This window comes from Lactuca saligna, chromosome 1, assembly GCF_052625555.1.
Source record: "Lactuca saligna cultivar CGN05327 chromosome 1, ASM5262555v1, whole genome shotgun sequence".
In the NCBI taxonomy this organism is placed as follows: Eukaryota; Viridiplantae; Streptophyta; class Magnoliopsida; order Asterales; family Asteraceae; genus Lactuca; species Lactuca saligna.
The window spans coordinates 131,942,015-131,959,660 of record NC_136417.1 but is presented as its reverse complement, the minus strand read 5'-3'; the positions used below and the strand labels follow the sequence as shown (position 1 = coordinate 131,959,660).

The 17,646-nt window shown below is 36.2% G+C and overlaps 1 long non-coding RNA gene across 1 annotated transcript; it reads right to left on the bottom strand.

The window, feature by feature from the left end:
- Positions 1-5,152: 5,152 nt before the first annotated feature.
- LOC145000857 (uncharacterized) lies at positions 5,153-7,724 on the bottom strand. Its single transcript, XR_013661389.1, has 3 exons — positions 7,251-7,724; positions 7,049-7,137; positions 5,153-5,255 (listed from the first exon to the last, which is right to left on the bottom strand). It is a non-coding gene; the product is annotated as an uncharacterized LOC145000857 (long non-coding RNA).
- Between the last annotated feature and the right edge of the window lie 9,922 nt (positions 7,725-17,646).

Sequence of the window (17,646 nt, the reverse complement as noted above, 5' to 3'; positions counted from 1 at the left end):
TGAAATTATTTTCTGGAGTCACCCATCACAGGTAAGGTATGCGAAAATTGTTAGATACAATTTTCACATCCTATAAAGTGGTTTTGTAATTTATCATGTCCTAAATAAAAGAAAATTAGAAATCATATGAAACAGTAACAAAAATTGCTGAAATTTGGTGAGGGGTCATTATTCCCCATAAGGATCATCCATGAATTTATTTAGGATTTATTGACCTCTGGAAGTATTTTATATGATTTATGCCCTTGGTTTTAGCAATAATTCTAATAAATCAAAGAAATAACAAAAGCTCTTGAAATTTTCCAGATTATCTCATGCATGCAAGGGCTTTCAAAAGGAAAAATGTAAAAAAATGTATTCAGAAGAGAAATGAGGGTAATGATTCCAAACAATTTAAGAAAAGTTGCATGCAATAATGCATGAAGTGTAGATGTGGCTGAAGTTCATGAATTTTTGTAGTCCATTCAGTGGGGTTTTAAGCCACGAAATTTTAACCATAATTCACTAGATATGTTAAGTTTCTAAGGTATTTTTCCTCAGACTTATGGTTGGGTTTAAGGCCATTGTTCAAGCAAGATAAAAATAGTGATCACAGAAAAAGAGCTGTATGCGCAACCTTTTTGTAAAATCTGCTAAAAATCGGATATTTAATATTTTACAGTGAGACCAGTTGGGTTTGAAAGTTAACTCGTGGAACTAATCAATACAAAAATAATATCATTATTTGGTTAAGAAATGACTGAGTTATGACTGTTCAAAGTCGAACAAAGTAATCTAGCAGATTGCATGTTTGCTTGTGTGCATTATTAGGGTATTTCAACAAGAACATCATGCATGTCTTTGGTAAGGCCCGATTTCTAACACATGCATGGAATGAATGAGCATCCAAGATGTACTAGAAATGGTTTAAATGCTTTTGTTCATGCATGAACACAAAGGAAATGGAGAAGAACATGAAATATTAGGTTTTGATGTCACATGATCATATGTGCATCTTTTCCACTCCTTGCATGGGTTTGATCCCGGATTTTCACCATCTCTAACACATGCATTGTGCTATGGTGAGAATCTACAAACCACAAGGGGAGAATAAATATTTCTATCCATGGAAAGGCATAGAATCCGAAAAGTAGAGAAGACTAAGAAGAAAAAAAGGTTTAACCATGAAACTATGGAAGAAGATGTTGTTTACCTTGGTTTTGACCTTGAGAGAAGTAAGAACACTTCAAGGGCTTCACAATCTCGAAATTTTGCAGAGAAATGAGAGGATTTTCGTGAGTTTAGAGAGAGGGAAGAAGAGAGTGAAGTGTGTGAAGAGAGTGAAGTGAGAGAGTGAAGAGGGAAGAGGTGGAGTAAGGGTTTAAGCTTAATGATTGTGTTTTGGGGAAGAGAGAGGGCATGGGGAGAGGTGATGGCCGGTTTTTGCATGCATTTTGGCCTCCTCTCTCCTAAATTTTAAACTTTATAAACTTCCCTCCTATATTTTATGTAAAAACATTCATTTTTATAAAATGTTTATTAAGCAATTTGATTTATTTAAAAATCTTGTTTTCAACAAATAATTTATGATTAATACTTGTAATTTATATTTCTAGTTCATTGGTATAATCCATAATTTGATTAATAAAATTTGATATTAGGAAGTTTATAGCCAAATTTTATAAAGTTTTTAAGCTTTATAATTTATAACTTTGGATTTTTGGCTCTTTAGGGTTTTTGGAATATTGTTTGATATTCAACAACATGTTGAAGTATAATTAGAATGTTTTAATTTATTTTTAGAGTTTTATACCCTATTTCAATTATAACAAAGCTTGAAGCTTTATTCTAATTATAGTATTGGCATTTCCTATTGTAGCTAAGCAACTTACTAGAATTGTAAGTATCAAGTATATTAGTCCTAGACCTTAGTTGGATCCTAGTTTATGCAAGATTTTTGACCTAATTTATACTACTAGGTCATGGCATGTTGTGCATGAATGGTTATTATAAAGATGCATGAGTCCAAGAATGACCTGAATTGGCAGTTGTCACATTCACCAAACCCTAAAAAGTCGACGGAAGTCAACAGTCTATGTTGACTCAACTCGTCGAGTGCCTCTATGTGACTCGTTGAGTTCCTTTTGTTCTAAAAAAATTGGGAAAATTCGAGTCGACTCGCCGAGTTGTCTCACCAACTTGTCGAGTTTGCACATTGTCTAGACGGGGAAAACTTTAACCAACTCGTCGAGTTGGCTCACTTCGAGCTATCTCACCAACTTGTCGAGTTCCATCTGCCCTTTCTCTCATTCAGATGCTTTTAAGCAAGACTAAGGCCCCAAACTCTAGATCTAGCCTTCTAGGGCTGAGATGCCACATAAACCTGCAAGCTTTACATCCATGCATGGCATTTAGGGGCTAACTTTTCCAAAACAAGGCTCAAAAAGGGGTTTAAGTCATGAAGACTGGCCAAAGCTTGATAAAGCTTGAGTCCTTAGGCATAAAGGGCCTAATAGTGTCCATATTTAAAGTCTTAGCTTCAAAGCATGCTCAAAACCAATAATGACTCAAGAAAAAGCTAGAAATGGCCATAAACTCTCTAATGGAGAGATCTAACAAACAGGTGATCAAGGTAATGACTTTTTACTTTCAAATGGAAGTTATAACTAAATGGATGTTAGATCTATAGACTTCTTCTTGTTCCTAGCTCTTCACTCTTCAAGGAATGAACCAAAACACACACTCTTAGCCTTACACACTCTCAAAATGGAAGGTAACTCGATTAGGGTTTGTCTCTGGGTGATAAGGTGATAAGGGAGGCAGGGTAAAGGACTTAAGGTCCTTTAAATAGGGTGCAAACCCAGAAATTTAGGGTTGTCACACTCAGCTCCAACTCGTCGAGTTGAGTCCTCTAACTCGTTGAGTTGGTTTTAAAATCCACGCGACAATCTTAGTCTCTACTCAACGGGTTGAGGCCTCCAACCCATCGAGTTGCCCTATCAAAATGAATATAATAAACATTTAAATTTAAACTTGGGAGTCAAGATGTTACACATGGGTGCTGGCTTAGCCCGTCAATCTCTTTCAACCGGATACTGCCTAGCACATCTCGGTGCTGGCCTGCCCCTTTGGTCTCTTTCAACCGGTTACGGGGTCTATTTCACCCCTACCACTACTACATAATATCCTAACATATAATTACATAAATCACATACTGCCTAACATATATGGGTGCTGGCATACCCCTTATGACCAGTCATGGGGTCTACTTCACCCCTACCACTACCACGTAATAACATAACATACAAGCACATAAACCTCAACAGATAGTGTCAAACCAGAAAACTATCAAAAAGACAACCATGTCTACTGTAAACACCAACTAGTAGGCCGACATTGGTGCCTTTGACCCACTTATACTGGGAAGGTAACTCACCTCGAAAACTGGAAGTAGCTAAACAGTCGACGACTCCGAATATCAACCCAAATCAATCATCCACACATAAAAGATTTGCTTAAGTACCCATTTCATACTCATAACCCCTTAAGAGTCAACTTTGGTCCGGGTCAAAGTGAAAGTCAAAGTCCACGTTCAGAGTTGACTCAAATCGTCGAGTTTTCCCTTCAACTCTCCGAGTTCCCATGAATCACAAAATCGCGAAATCGCGATCCAACTCGTCGAGTTATCCTCCAACTCGCCGAGTTCTTCCTTTTCAATAGAATCGGGACTTTTCAATACAACTTGTCGATCCCTTTTGTGAACTCATTGAGTTTTTTAGTCTGTTAACCCTTCTTAATGCATTAAGCCCTTATTCTTCAGATCTACACCCTATACTCCAGATCTGGACTAAACATGCCTCTAAAAGGGTAAAGTTTCCAACTTTACCCATTAATACCCTTCCTAGAGAGATTAAGCTCAAACCCTAACCCACAAATGCCAAAGTCTTCATCCAAGAGCCACTAAAACTATAAGATAGACCATGAGGTCATAGATCTGGACACTAGGGACTGAAATATCACGTAAAGTTCCAGCTTTCTCTACATGCATGGCCATTAGAAGCTCCGAATGGCCAGAATGATGGTCTAGAGGTTGTATGGGACTTCCATGGCTATAAAGTTGGCACCTTTATCCCATAAAAACCCCTCAAGACCTTAGATCTAAAGTGTTAACCCATTTGGGATGTCCAACTCCCAAGGACCATGATATTTGGACCAAACCAAGCAAAATAGCTCTAAAAGAAGATCTAAACAACTACAAGGCAAGGTTCAAGCTTTATACCAGATAAATGATGAAAATAAAGCAAAGTTTATGGACCCAATAGCTCCTCCTTGTTCCTCCTCGTTCCTCCAAGCTTCTATTTCTTCCACAAGCTTCAAGCATACAAAAATCCCTCAAAAATGGCTCACAAACTCTCACAAATGCCTTAGGGTTTCGAGATTAGGGTTTTGGATAGTAAAGGTTGGAAATAAGGCCAACACCTTGGGTTTAAGGTGTTTAAATAGGGTGCAAAACCCATAAATTAGGGTTTCATTTCACCCAACCAACTTGACGAGTTGAGACCTCCCAACTCGTCGAGTTGGTCACCAAAATGCGCAGTCCAAAACATCTCTACTCGACGAGTTTGGGGCCTCCAACTCATCAAGTTGTTATATAAAAATGAATAATTATAAGTGAAATACATACCAAGAACCAGGCGTTACACAACGCCACCGCCACCATTTCCATCGACCACTACCGCCACTACTGCCGTGGATTGCCATCGCCGCCATCAAAAAACACTTACACTTACTATGTTTCTTTCCTTATCAACACCACAATTTCCCTTTCTTCAATAGATCATACCTCACTGGCTAAACCTGTAGGATCTAGTGACACCTGCATATTCCAGCCTCATGTTCTCTCTCCAATGCCGCAAAAAAAAACCACCTACAGATTGTAGGAAAAAACTAATCTCACTTCAACTCCCACTTCCACCACCAGTCACCGCCCACCATCAGCCACCAACCACTATCAACCATAGGTGATACATGTATGTCACACCCCGACCGACGGTGGAAATCGCCGGAGTTGTGACGTTATACAATTGGATCACAGTTAACCACATATATCGAATACATAATATATTTGAATCAATATATTACAAACCTTTAAGTTTCAGAATTGAAATTACATCTTCATATTAAACACACAACGGTAAACAATTTAAGTCTATTCCTAAAAGAAAGGAACTATAATTTCCTTAGAACCGATGTCCTACCTCCGACTTCTTAGTTACCTGAGAATACACATTTTTAAAATACGTCAACAAAAATTGTTGGTGAGTTCCACAGGTTTTGACTTCATGAGCTTTATAAAAAGAAATCTTTATAAAACGTGGAATGTTTAACAAAATAAGTTGTGCAAAACATGGTCAACAATGTTACCGATCAACTTGTGTGAGACCTGATACTTGAAATCCGATACGAGTATCCATGTAAAAATATTTATGATAAAAGTAAATATTAACATATTTTTGTGGAGCAAAATATTAAGTATTTATATAAATAAATACTACCAATCGGTTTAACAATATACAAACATTATGTATACTACATACTCTCTTTATAAAATGTGAAATGTTTAACAAAATATGTTGGGCAAAACATGATCAACAATGTTACTAAGACCGGATACTTGAAATCCAATACGATTATTCATGTTAAAATACTTATGATAAAAGTAAATATTAACATATTTTTGTGAGACAAAATATTTAGTGTTTGTATAAATAGACACTAACAATATGTTTAACAATCTACAAACAATATTTGTACTACATACTCTCTTTATAAAACATGGAATGTTTAACAAAATAAGTTGGACAAAACATGATCAACAATGTTACTGAGACAGGATACTTGAAATCCAATACGAGTATCCATGTTAAAATATTTATGATAAAAGTAAATACTAACATATTTTTTGTGAAGCAAAATATTTAGTGTTTGTATAAGTAGACACTAACAATATATTTAACAATCTACAAACAATATTTATACTACATACAAAGTCATCATAGTTTGTATTAGTATATTTGTATCCCTGATGTTGTTATAATACTCAATTGTTTGAGTTTGAAGACTTTTTGTTGTAATGCTTAATAATATAAAGCTACCAAAGTTCTATCGGGACAATGGTCGTATGTGTCCCTTATACGATCGGGACAACGGTCGTATGTGTCCCGATACGAGTTTAAACAGTACGTCGACTGTAAGTGACCATAAGAATTGTTTAGATAGTACTCCGACTGTAAGTGACCATATATATGTTCAGACAGTACTCCGACTGTAAGTGAATAACAAAGTTTATACAGCACCCCGACTGTGAGTGACCAAAATCGACATAGTCCAAATCATCACATCTTATGAGATTTTCAACATAATCATATTAGAAATACTTGTTATAATTTACACTTTTGTAACTATTAAAGTATGTGTGAACTAAAAAATATCATAATCGGTGTACTTCTTATTTATCACAACACTTTGTATATATATTTGAAAGTCCAAACAGCAAGATAAATCAAAAAGGGCAATTCTGTCCATGTTTTTAGAAAAATCATAGAAAAATCATCATAAGTCTAAATCTGGATCCGTAAACTCTCAAAGTTTAGAAAATGAGTCTAATTTGTCCATAATTTTTATCCTAAGCTTAAGTGGTTCCTAACCTGAGTTAAAATGCTCATTTTTACAGACAAAATGTTCTGAAATGATAGACAGTTTTGTAAAAATCATTATAAATTGTAGAAAAATCGTATGAATGCGTGAAAGTAGTTCTTGGAAAGGTATAAACATGAACTACTTCCATATTGTACAGTTTTGAAATCCATTGAGTTTAAGGAGGGCAAAACAGTCCGTGAACAGACCATAACTTTACTGTGAAAAGCTGAAATTTGAGCTTAGATATGTTTAGTGACATAACTTGTATTTTTAGTTAGTAAAGCCTTTAAATCTTTCAACTATAATTTTTTTAGTGTGTATTCTCCCCCAAAACTTGTAAAACATAAAATAGGGGCCGTAGAAAACTCACTTTTGTCGCGTAGAGTTATTTGGGTTGAGAATGGTTTGTGCGGTTTCCGGTTCCACTCAAGCTTGTGATTCGAGTATTCTTTTGGATATCTTAACACATAAAGACATATATTTACATGCGTGTTAGACTTTTATCATGTATTAAATCATTTTAAATCAGTGGATTTGATGATAAAAAGAAAAAGTAGAAATCAAGAATATACCTAGCTTCAACTTGGATTAAAAGTATGTTGCCAAAAGGTGGTGGAATAACACAAGCTTTTTGAGAGGTAAAGGGTAACTTTCTCAGGGGTTTTAAGTGTTTGAAAGTAGCTACATATTCTCTACTTTGAATCTCAAAAATGGGCAGAAAAATGGAGGACTTTTGGGTGTTAGTTTGATGCTCGAAAACAACTACTGTTTTGGATATGTTGCTGTCACAAAAATTTCACAGCAAAAGGGTAAGATAAGAATAGTGTAGCCACTGATTTGAGTCCCTAATTTAGAGTAGCAAAACAACTAACTCCCAAAGGTATTTGTTGGTGAAAATATCAAGGAAAAGGAAGGTGTAGATGGGTGAAATGGTGGCTGAAACACCAAGGGACAGCAGCCCCTTTAAGGTTCACGGTTTTGTGGAGTTGGAAGGAAATTTGTGTGGTTGAAAATGGGATGAACTTTGGAGCTTTTCCATGGATTATTTTCTGGAGAATGGAAGGAGAAATGAGGAGATAATTCCAGATTATGAATGAGGAGAGAGGATAAGAAGAGAAGAAGATAAGATGGAATCAATTAGGCTAGATTGTGATGGAATGGGTAAATGATGAGATTTGATCTCCTAGCCCACTTGGTCTCCTAGTTGGTTAAAGATAGAATTAGTTAACCAACTAAATATTAGTTACTTAGTTATTTAGAGGTTCTAGTCATGGAGATGGAAGATGTTAATCTCGAAAATTAGAAGAGGGATTAAGAAGTATTCTTAGTAAAATCTCTTAAGTGATTAAGCACTTATTAGTTAAGTTGGCACTTATGTAAACCATTTCTCTTATCTTAATTGATTTAGTCATCATATTCCTTATATAAAATCAGTTTAAGTCATAACCCATAACTACTCATCTACTAGATAATAATACATATGTACAAATACATACATGTATACTTAGTATAAAATAACAATGTAGTTTTTGTGTATTTGAACTCAAATGTTTATGTTTTATTATTTTTATTCAAAAACACTTAAATACATTCTAATTATACCTCATAATAATTCATTTTATATTTTTATTTATTTAAATATAAAATTTATTGACCAATGTATAATTTCGCGACATTTAACCGGTTAACAGTATCGTTAAACACGTTTTGTCACTTCGGTTCGTATATTTGTCAAATTTAGATCCTTCACAACTACTAAGCACATGTTTTACAAAAAATTTGACTTACTCATCAACTAGAGACATGTTGATACAAAAATTAAGTTTGTTGTATTCAAATGACGTTATATGCTAATTTTCACAAACCGGTGATGGTTCGTAGTCATACATCGTAACGAAATTTATCATGAGTTACTTGTTTTATATTTCACAAGAACTTATCAAATTTAAAATATGTTAAATTCCTTCAATAAATTTTGGTAAAATATATATATATATATTGCATAATAATCAAAACATCACATTGTACGATCGTTTATATTTTTACCAATTGTTACAATGTACGGGTGGGGTGATTCCTTTTTGGGTTTTCTGATTTTATAAACGCAGTGAAAAATAAGAACAAGAGCAAAAACGATAAGAAAATAACAAAAAATGATAGATTTGATAGACAACCTTGACCTATAGATTGAATATATTGGGTAAAAACAAGTTAAGACCTATTAGCTTGATTTCTTATCATAATCAAGAAATCATCCGTCAAATGATATGTGATGACAAACCAAGACCTATTGAACTGAAATCAAGTTACGAATGAGAAACATGTCCCAAACAATGACGAAAATCCGAATTATACGCAATAATTCAAGAAAACAAGAACAAATGTTTAAAATTCAACTTCAATCAACTATTCATACAATATTCAACGATGAAGCTATTTATAGCCTTACAAATGCTTACAAAAAGGAAAGTATAAAATAAAAAGAAACTACCTATTAAATGCTAGAAATAAAAAAACCATTTCCAAAAATAAAGCAAAATCTAGAATATTCGATCTAGAATCTTCCTTTGCAAGTTATCCAACATTCCTATTGAACCATAGATCATAGCAAGCAACTTTCGCATCCTAGGATCACAACAGGCTTCCGAGATTTGCAACTGACTTATCAGATTCACACGTGGCTTTCGAGAATCACAATCACAATTTTTCTGAAGTCGTTCACATCTAGTAGTGGCTTTTGCATTCCATAACTTTCACATCCAAGCCCAACAACAAATAACCCACCAGATCCAATACCAAACAACAACCCATTGGATCGCATTCCGAGAGTCCAATTCACATCATATCTCATTCCAAAGTTGTTCGTAATCATATGTCTGTGATGGGTTGCAATCATTCGTATCCAGTTGCACCCATTCACATCCAACTCCCTATTCGTATTCAACAACACTCCGAGACTGGAATTCACATATAGAAACACTAGAATGCGAATTGTGATCGTTCCCATTCAATCACAACCATTTACAACTAAGTCTTAGCTCAGAACTTGAACTCACTTCGAACTTGAAGTGTCATACCCCGTTAAAGCGGAACACGAAGGGTGACTAGCTAAGGTCTCATAGTACAAGGTACATAGGATTACCAACCATAATCATTGATCATTTTATGTTTACATCATATTTGAAACAAAATTACATTTTAGTTCCTTACTACAAAGTCTAATACATAAAAAAAAAAAAAAAAAACATCAAGTGAAAATTCATGTCGACGTCTAATTTTGATCACTGCCCATTCCCTAAAAAGCATGCAAAAACTGTTGGGTTTTGAGCAATCTAACACTTCCTAAGTGTGCATGCAACCCTAATAAACCTTGGATCTATGTTTGTCTAAATACATGCAAAATAATAATTTTCCAAGGTTTATAACCTATCTAACATGGCATGGGGAACATTTCAACATAAAAGAGTTAGAAGAGATTACATACCTTTTGATGAGTTGGGTTCTTAGGAGTTTGAGGGCCAAGCACCAATAGTGTGAATGCCTCAAATGGAATCACAAACACCACAAACTCTTGGAAAACTTTGATGAGAGTATACACCTTGTATAAATCGGCCACACACATGCACACACACACTAGTTCACTAGTTTTCTCTTAGGCTCCATTTCATGCTCCATAAGCATGCTTATATAGTATGCATGGTTAGGGTGAAACCCTAATAACCCATGTCTTTTCCTTTTCCAAGGATCCATGGGTTAAAAGCTCCATGGATCATCCATGGACTTCCACATAAGCCTAGCCCATTAACAAATGAGTATTAGCCCACACTATATAAAACAAATAGCCCATAATTTAATTAGTATTCCTTTTAATCTCTAAATTAATTCATAATTAATTTAAGACTAAAACTAATTAAATAACGTAACTTCATATTAATATATTATAACTCATAATATATTAATAAACATATGTGTATAACTCTCATAAAATTATCCATAATAGTTTGGATGAGATGCAACCCAAATGGACCATGCCGGTCGGGTCAAGTATATACCAAATAAGTTATGGACTTAGACACCTTATCCAACAGATTCCCACTTGGATAAGTCTAATAACTATATTTGCCTATAACTTTAGGAACCAACCAACAATCGTAGCTCTAGAAAACTCCCTCGAACAATGAAGACTCTGTCGAACTATGAAGCGCCATTTTAGATAAGTGATCACATAATCCTCTGTTCTCATGATATCAGCTGGACAAACACATGGAACTATGTCTTGCTTATTGTCTAGCGGTTGTTTCTCGATTATCCGATTTGTTTGACGAAGAACTTCACTGAACACATCGGTTTAGTTCTGACCAGGCCTGGTTCATGGGTCAACACAAAATCATCGAGGGGCCCGGATATCGCTTCTATTTCTAGAAGGAACAGATAAACTTCGACTGATATGCTTGTTCTACTACTCATTGAATTGTACACAAAGGCACATTTTATAACATCAAGTTACTGATGCGTTTACGTGCAATCAATGCACAACCAACTCATAGGTAACAACTCATATCTCTAGGTTTAAAGATTTATATGATGTTATCGTCTCACGATCACTCGAGATAAATTCCATGAAGTGATACAAGTGAGCGTGGGTTTATACCAATACTCATAACTTATGAGTACTCATGAATGTTGCAGCAACCATTGCCATGTCTAAAACACCTTTAAGGCATCTACAAACCCAATTCATGACAATCTTGATTCATACCTACTTCCGACGTATGATCGATTGTGGAGGTTTGAATAAATTAATTATTCTGGAAGTCAAAACATGCAAAACTGAAACAATAGTAAATAATTGACAATGATAGTAACACTTTACTCATAAATAAATCACAAATTTTATTCATTATCAAACGTCGATTACATTTTACAAGTTTCAGGAAAACTATCTAATCTGTAAAACTAATATCGTCCCTCAGCCCGATGCGTCTCGCATGCTGAAAATGCTTAACCCTCGTCAGTCCCTTTGTAAGGAGATCTGTAGGATTCTCATCTGACGATATCCTCCTTGTCACAAGGAGTCCTTCTTCAATCTTGTGTCTTATGAAGTGATATTTTCTGTCAATGTGTCGGGATCTGCCATGATCTCTTGGTTCCTTAGCTAAGGTAACCGCACTATTGTTGTCACAGAAAATCTCTATAGGTTCCTTAATAGCTGGTACAACTCCAAGGTCTCCGATGAAGTTCTTTAGCCATATCGCCTCCTTCGCTGCTTCACTCGCTGCTATATACTCTGATTCACAAGTCGAATCAGCCACCGTCTCCTGTTTGGAACTCTTCCAAGAAATTTCCCCTCCATTTAAGGTAAAGATCCAGCCCGACTGAGAGCGGAAATTATCCCTATCAGTCTGAAAACCAGCATCACTATACCCTAATATTCTCAAGTCATCACTGCCACCAAGGGTAAGGATCCAATCCTTAGTCCTCCGCAGGTACTTGAGAATGTTCTTTACCGCGGTCCAATGAGCTTTGCCAGGGTTCCCCTGATACCTGCTGACCATGCTCAAAGCAAATGCCACATCAGGACGGGTACAAGTCATAGCATACATGATCGAGCCAACTGCGGAAGCATATGGTAATTGGCTCATCTCAGCTATCTCTGCCTCTGTACTCGGACTCTGAGTTTGGTATTGCTTTGGATCGGTAAATCTCCTTTCTTGGAATTCTCCATGTTGAACCTTTTCAACACCTTATCCAAGTAGATACTCTGACTAAGTCCAATTAGTCTTCTACTCCTTTCTCTTAATATCCTTATCCCTAGGATATAGGTAGCCTCCCCTAGGTCCTTCATAGCAAAGCACTTCCCAAGCCAGGACTTAACCTCCTGCAAGGTTGGGATGTCATTTCCTATGAGTAGTATGTCATCCAAATACAGTACCAAGAAGCTAACTATACTCCCACTAGCTCTGACATACACGCAAGACTCATCTTCGCTTCTCAAGAAGCCAAACTCTTTTACCTTCTCATCAAAACAAAGATTCCAGCTACGAGATGCTTGTTTTAATCCATAAATGGATTTCTCAAGCTTGCATACTCTATTAGGGTACTCTGCATTGACAAAACCCTCTGGCTGATTCATGTACACATCCTCAGCCAACTTTCCATTAAGGAAAGTGGTTTTGACATCCATTTTCCATATTTCATAATCATGAAATGCTGCAATGGCTAACATAACCCTAATAGACTTAATCTTGGCCACCGGCGAGAAGGTTTCATCATAATCAACACCTTGAGTTTGAGTAAAACCCTTCGCAACTAGTCGAGCCTTATAAGTATGCACTTTTCCTTCCATGTTTGTCTTCTTTTTGAAGACCCATTTGCACCCGACTGTTTTACGGCCTGGTACATTGTCAACCAAGTTCCAAACTTGATTGTCATACATGGACTGTATCTCGCTGTCCATAGCCTCCTTCCATTTAGCAGACTCCGGGCCTGCCATGGCTTCCTTAACACTGCTAGGTTCATCCAAATTTACTAGTGTACTATCACTAATAAACGTATCACCTTCCGTAGTAATATGAAAACCATAATAAAACGAAGGTGTGTTCCTAACCCGTGTGGAACGTCTCGGAGGTACAGACTCGTCAGCTGGATCAACAGGAGTTCCTCCTCAGGTTGATTGCTAGTGTCTGAGGTTCCTTCATCAATTGATTCTTGAATTTCTTCAAGATCAATCTGCCTCCCACTGTCTCCTTGGCTTATAAATTCTTTCTCGCGAAAGATCCCTCTTCGTGCTACAAAGACCACATTCTCACTGGGTCTGTAGAAAAGGTAACCGAAGGATTTCTGTGGGTAGCCGATGAAAATACACCTTTCACTTCGGGGTTCAAGCTTATCATGAGTTTCACGCCTCACGAAGACTTCGCAACCCCAAATTTTGATGTGGTCCAAATTGGGAACCTTCCCAGTCCACATCTCATGAGGTGTTTTGGTAACCTTCTTTGTAGGGACTAGATTAAGGATATGGGCGGCAGTCTCTAAGGCATACCCCCAAAAAGAGATTGGTAACGAAACTTGACTCATCATAGAGCGAACCATGTCCAACAAGGTACGATTACGCCTCTCAGCTACACCATTCAGCTGTGGTGTCCTGGGAGGAGTCAATTGTGAGACAATCCCACACTCCTTAAGATAGTCAAGGAACTCGGTACTAAGATACTCACCACCTCGATCGGATCGAAGCATCTTAATGTTCCTGCCCAATTGATTTTCTACTTCCTGCTTGAATTCCTTAAACCTTTCAAAGGTTTCGGACTTGTGTTTGATTAAGTAGACATACCCATATCTACTAAAATCATCAATAAAAGTCACATAATACCGATTAGCGTCCCTTGTGGCGGTTTTGAATGGCCCACATACATCAGTATGTATTAGGTCCAACAAACCTTCACCCCTCTCACAAGTTCCAGTGAAGGGTGATTTTGTCATTTTTCCAAGTAGACAAGATTCACAACTATCATCTGATTTGAGGTCAAATGATTCCAAGACTCCACTCTTTTGGAGTTGGCCTATGCGTTTCTTGTTTACATGTCCAAGACGACAATGCCACAATGATGCTTTATCTAGGCTAGTAGAAGAATCAATATACAACACATTATTTCCTAAGTTGTCTACAATCGACACAGTTTCATACACACCATCACAAGGTAATGCTTTAAAATAAAACACATTATTAAAGAAAGCATTAATACCACCACATTCATTATCAAACGAAAAGGTAAAACCTTGTTTGTACAAAGCATGAAAAGAAATAATATTCCTCGCCATTTCAGACGAGTACACACATTTATTCAAATCTAATTTTAACCCATTATTAAGCAACAAAGTATAAACTCCAATCTTGGAAACAGGTGAAGCCTTCCTATTCCCCATGATTAAGTTTATCTTTCCGTGCTCCACATCCTCACTTCTTCTTAGGCCCTGCAAATCAGAACATATGTGAATACCACATCCTGTATCAAGCACCCAAGAGTTAGAATATGTTGAGTAATTAGACAATATAGTGTAAATACCTGCATAGGTGGGTTTCACTTTCCCATCCTTTAGATCCTGCAAGTACTTAGGGCAGTTTCGCTTCCAGTGTGCCTTTTCATGGCAATAAAAGCATTCAGCATCCTTGGGAATGGCAGAAGGAGTGACAGAACCGTTCTTAGTCTTTGATGAGGAGCCTTCAAGAGACTTTCCCTTGGTACCCTTCGAAGGGTGCTTCCTCTTTTTCCCTTTGCCTTGCCCAATAGCTAAAACAGGGGTAGAAGTTGGAAGACATCTGAAAGAAGAAAGTAAGTTTAGATTAGATATTTAGGATCCTTAATAAGACACCCAAATGTAATATTAAGGCTAGGATCCAATAACAATATATTACACTTAGTAGAGGGATGTCGTAATCTAAGTAATAATATATTTGAAAGGTAGGTGAATGACGATTCACCAATTTCCACCATGAAAACGAAATGATTTATTAGGTTTAATTGGATTTGAAATTCCTAGATTCTTTTGAGATTCATTGAACTTTTCAATGGCATGTTTCAATCTCGATTGTTCCCTTCAAGTTTTGTGACTGGGATGCCGAGGATCACAAAACAAGGTGTGAATAACCATGCTAATTTACTTGGTACTCCTAATATTATCACCTAATCAATGTGCCGGTTAACCACACACGCTCCATTGATCTATGACAAACATTAAGTTACCCTTCGTGATCCTTACTAGTCCTAGTTAGTGTGCCGGTTAACCACACACGCTCCACCAACGACTTGGTAAGGTACAAAGTGTGAATTCCATGGATTAGCACCATGTTCACATTTTCCTAAAATAACTAAGATTTGGGAATTAAAAGAGTTTAGTTATTTTATAATATTCATTATACTTTTAATGAGGATTTAAAGTCATTGTTCTACCCGTTCGGCTAACGACCCTCCACCGATCAAGCAAGCGGTGGGTGAGAGTATACACCCATTAAGTCGCCATTTTATAGGCAACAACCTTATACCCACCTTATACACCGGCTTCGTGAATGAGGCCTACTAACGGTAAAACGACTTATTCTTATACATATATATAATAATTAACCATTAATGTTATAAATAGTATAAGGGTTGAATTTTAACTATTAAAACTCTAAGGTTTGGAATTAAAGTTTATTAAAGTGTGTGAAACTTTACAAATTCCAAAACTTGAGGGCAAGTTTTGTAACTTTGCAAAACTCTTCATTTCATAACTTATGAATTAAAGGTTCATAAAAATGAAGACTCTTCATTTTCATGTAACTTATGTGTTTTAAGTGTGTGTTAAATAAAAGTGACCTTTGGTAATCCATAACTTGAGGACAAATTATGGACTCCATTAAAACACATAAATGATAAAGAATTAATCCTAAACAATTCAGCAAATAATTCCTATCATTTTCTAAATTCATAAGAACATGAACATGATCATCAAAAATTCAAGAATTATATGAACACATAAAATCATGGATTTTTGATATATGCTATTGTAAATGGATTAGAACAACCATTACACCAACTAAAATAAGTTTTATAACACCAAAACAGTTTAGGGTAATGTTTCTAGTCCATTTCCAGCAGCAAAAGTCGAGAATCTGCACTCTTTCGATCCTACTCGTCGAGTGCATGAAATGACTCGTCGAGTAGGTTGAAGTTTGCCTTGGACTCGTCGAGTCCCCCCAATGGACTCGGCGAGTCCACCATGCAGACAACAACGATTTCGACTTTTTTCACTATTTTGCATCAAGTATCAAACAAGCAAGCCTAGGCTCTGATACCACTGTTGGGTTTTGAGCAATCTAACACTTCCTAAGTGTGCATGCAACCCTAATAAACCTTGGATCTATGTTTGTATAAATACATGCAAAATAATAATTTTCCAAGGTTTATAACCTATCTAACATGGCATGGGGAACATTTCAACATAAAAGAGTTAGAAGAGATTACATACCTTTTGATGAGTTGGGTTCTTAGGAGTTTGAGGGCCAAGCACCAATAGTGTGAATGCCTCAAATGGAATCACAAACACCACAAACTCTTGGAAAACTTTGATGAGAGTATACACCTTGTATAAATCGGCCACACACATGCACACACACACTAGTTCACTAGTTTTCTCTTAGGCTCCATTTCATGCTCCATAAGCATGCTTATATATTATGCATGGTTAGGGTGAAACCCTAATAACCCATGTCTTTTCCTTTTCCAAGGATCCATGGGTTAAAAGCTCCATGGATCATCCATGGACTTCCACATAAGCCTAGCCCATTAACAAATGAGTATTAGCCCACACTATATAAAACAAATAGCCCATAATTTAATTAGTATTCCTTTTAATCTCTAAATTAATTCATAATTAATTTAAGACTAAAACTAATTAAATAACGTAACTTCATATTAATATATTATAACTCATAATATATTAATAAACATATGTGTATAACTCTCATAAAATTATCCATAATAGTTTGGATGAGATGCAACCCAAATGGATCATGCCGGTCGGGTCAAGTATATACCAAATAAGTTATGGACTTAGACACCTTATCCAACAAAAACGAGGGTCAACTATAAAATAGTTGGTGAGTTCACATGTTTGTAAAGGCACATCATTTCAGTAAGAAAATATAGATTTTTTCAATAAAAGTTCCAACTCAAAATGAGTGTTGAATGCCAAAGCACTCCGTTCATAACCAAGCCTAACAACCTTTCTTGTGCCATTCCATCATGTTGATGGTTCCCATGATGTCAGTTCACGAAAATATCCACTCACGGTTCTAAGCGAGTGACGGATGTCTACCCCAAATAACACTATCCATAAGGTCATCGACTTGAAATACGAGTTAATAGGCTGTAGTTTGGTTCTTGGAGACTTAACATACAAAATTCATAACAAGTTCATATCACAAAG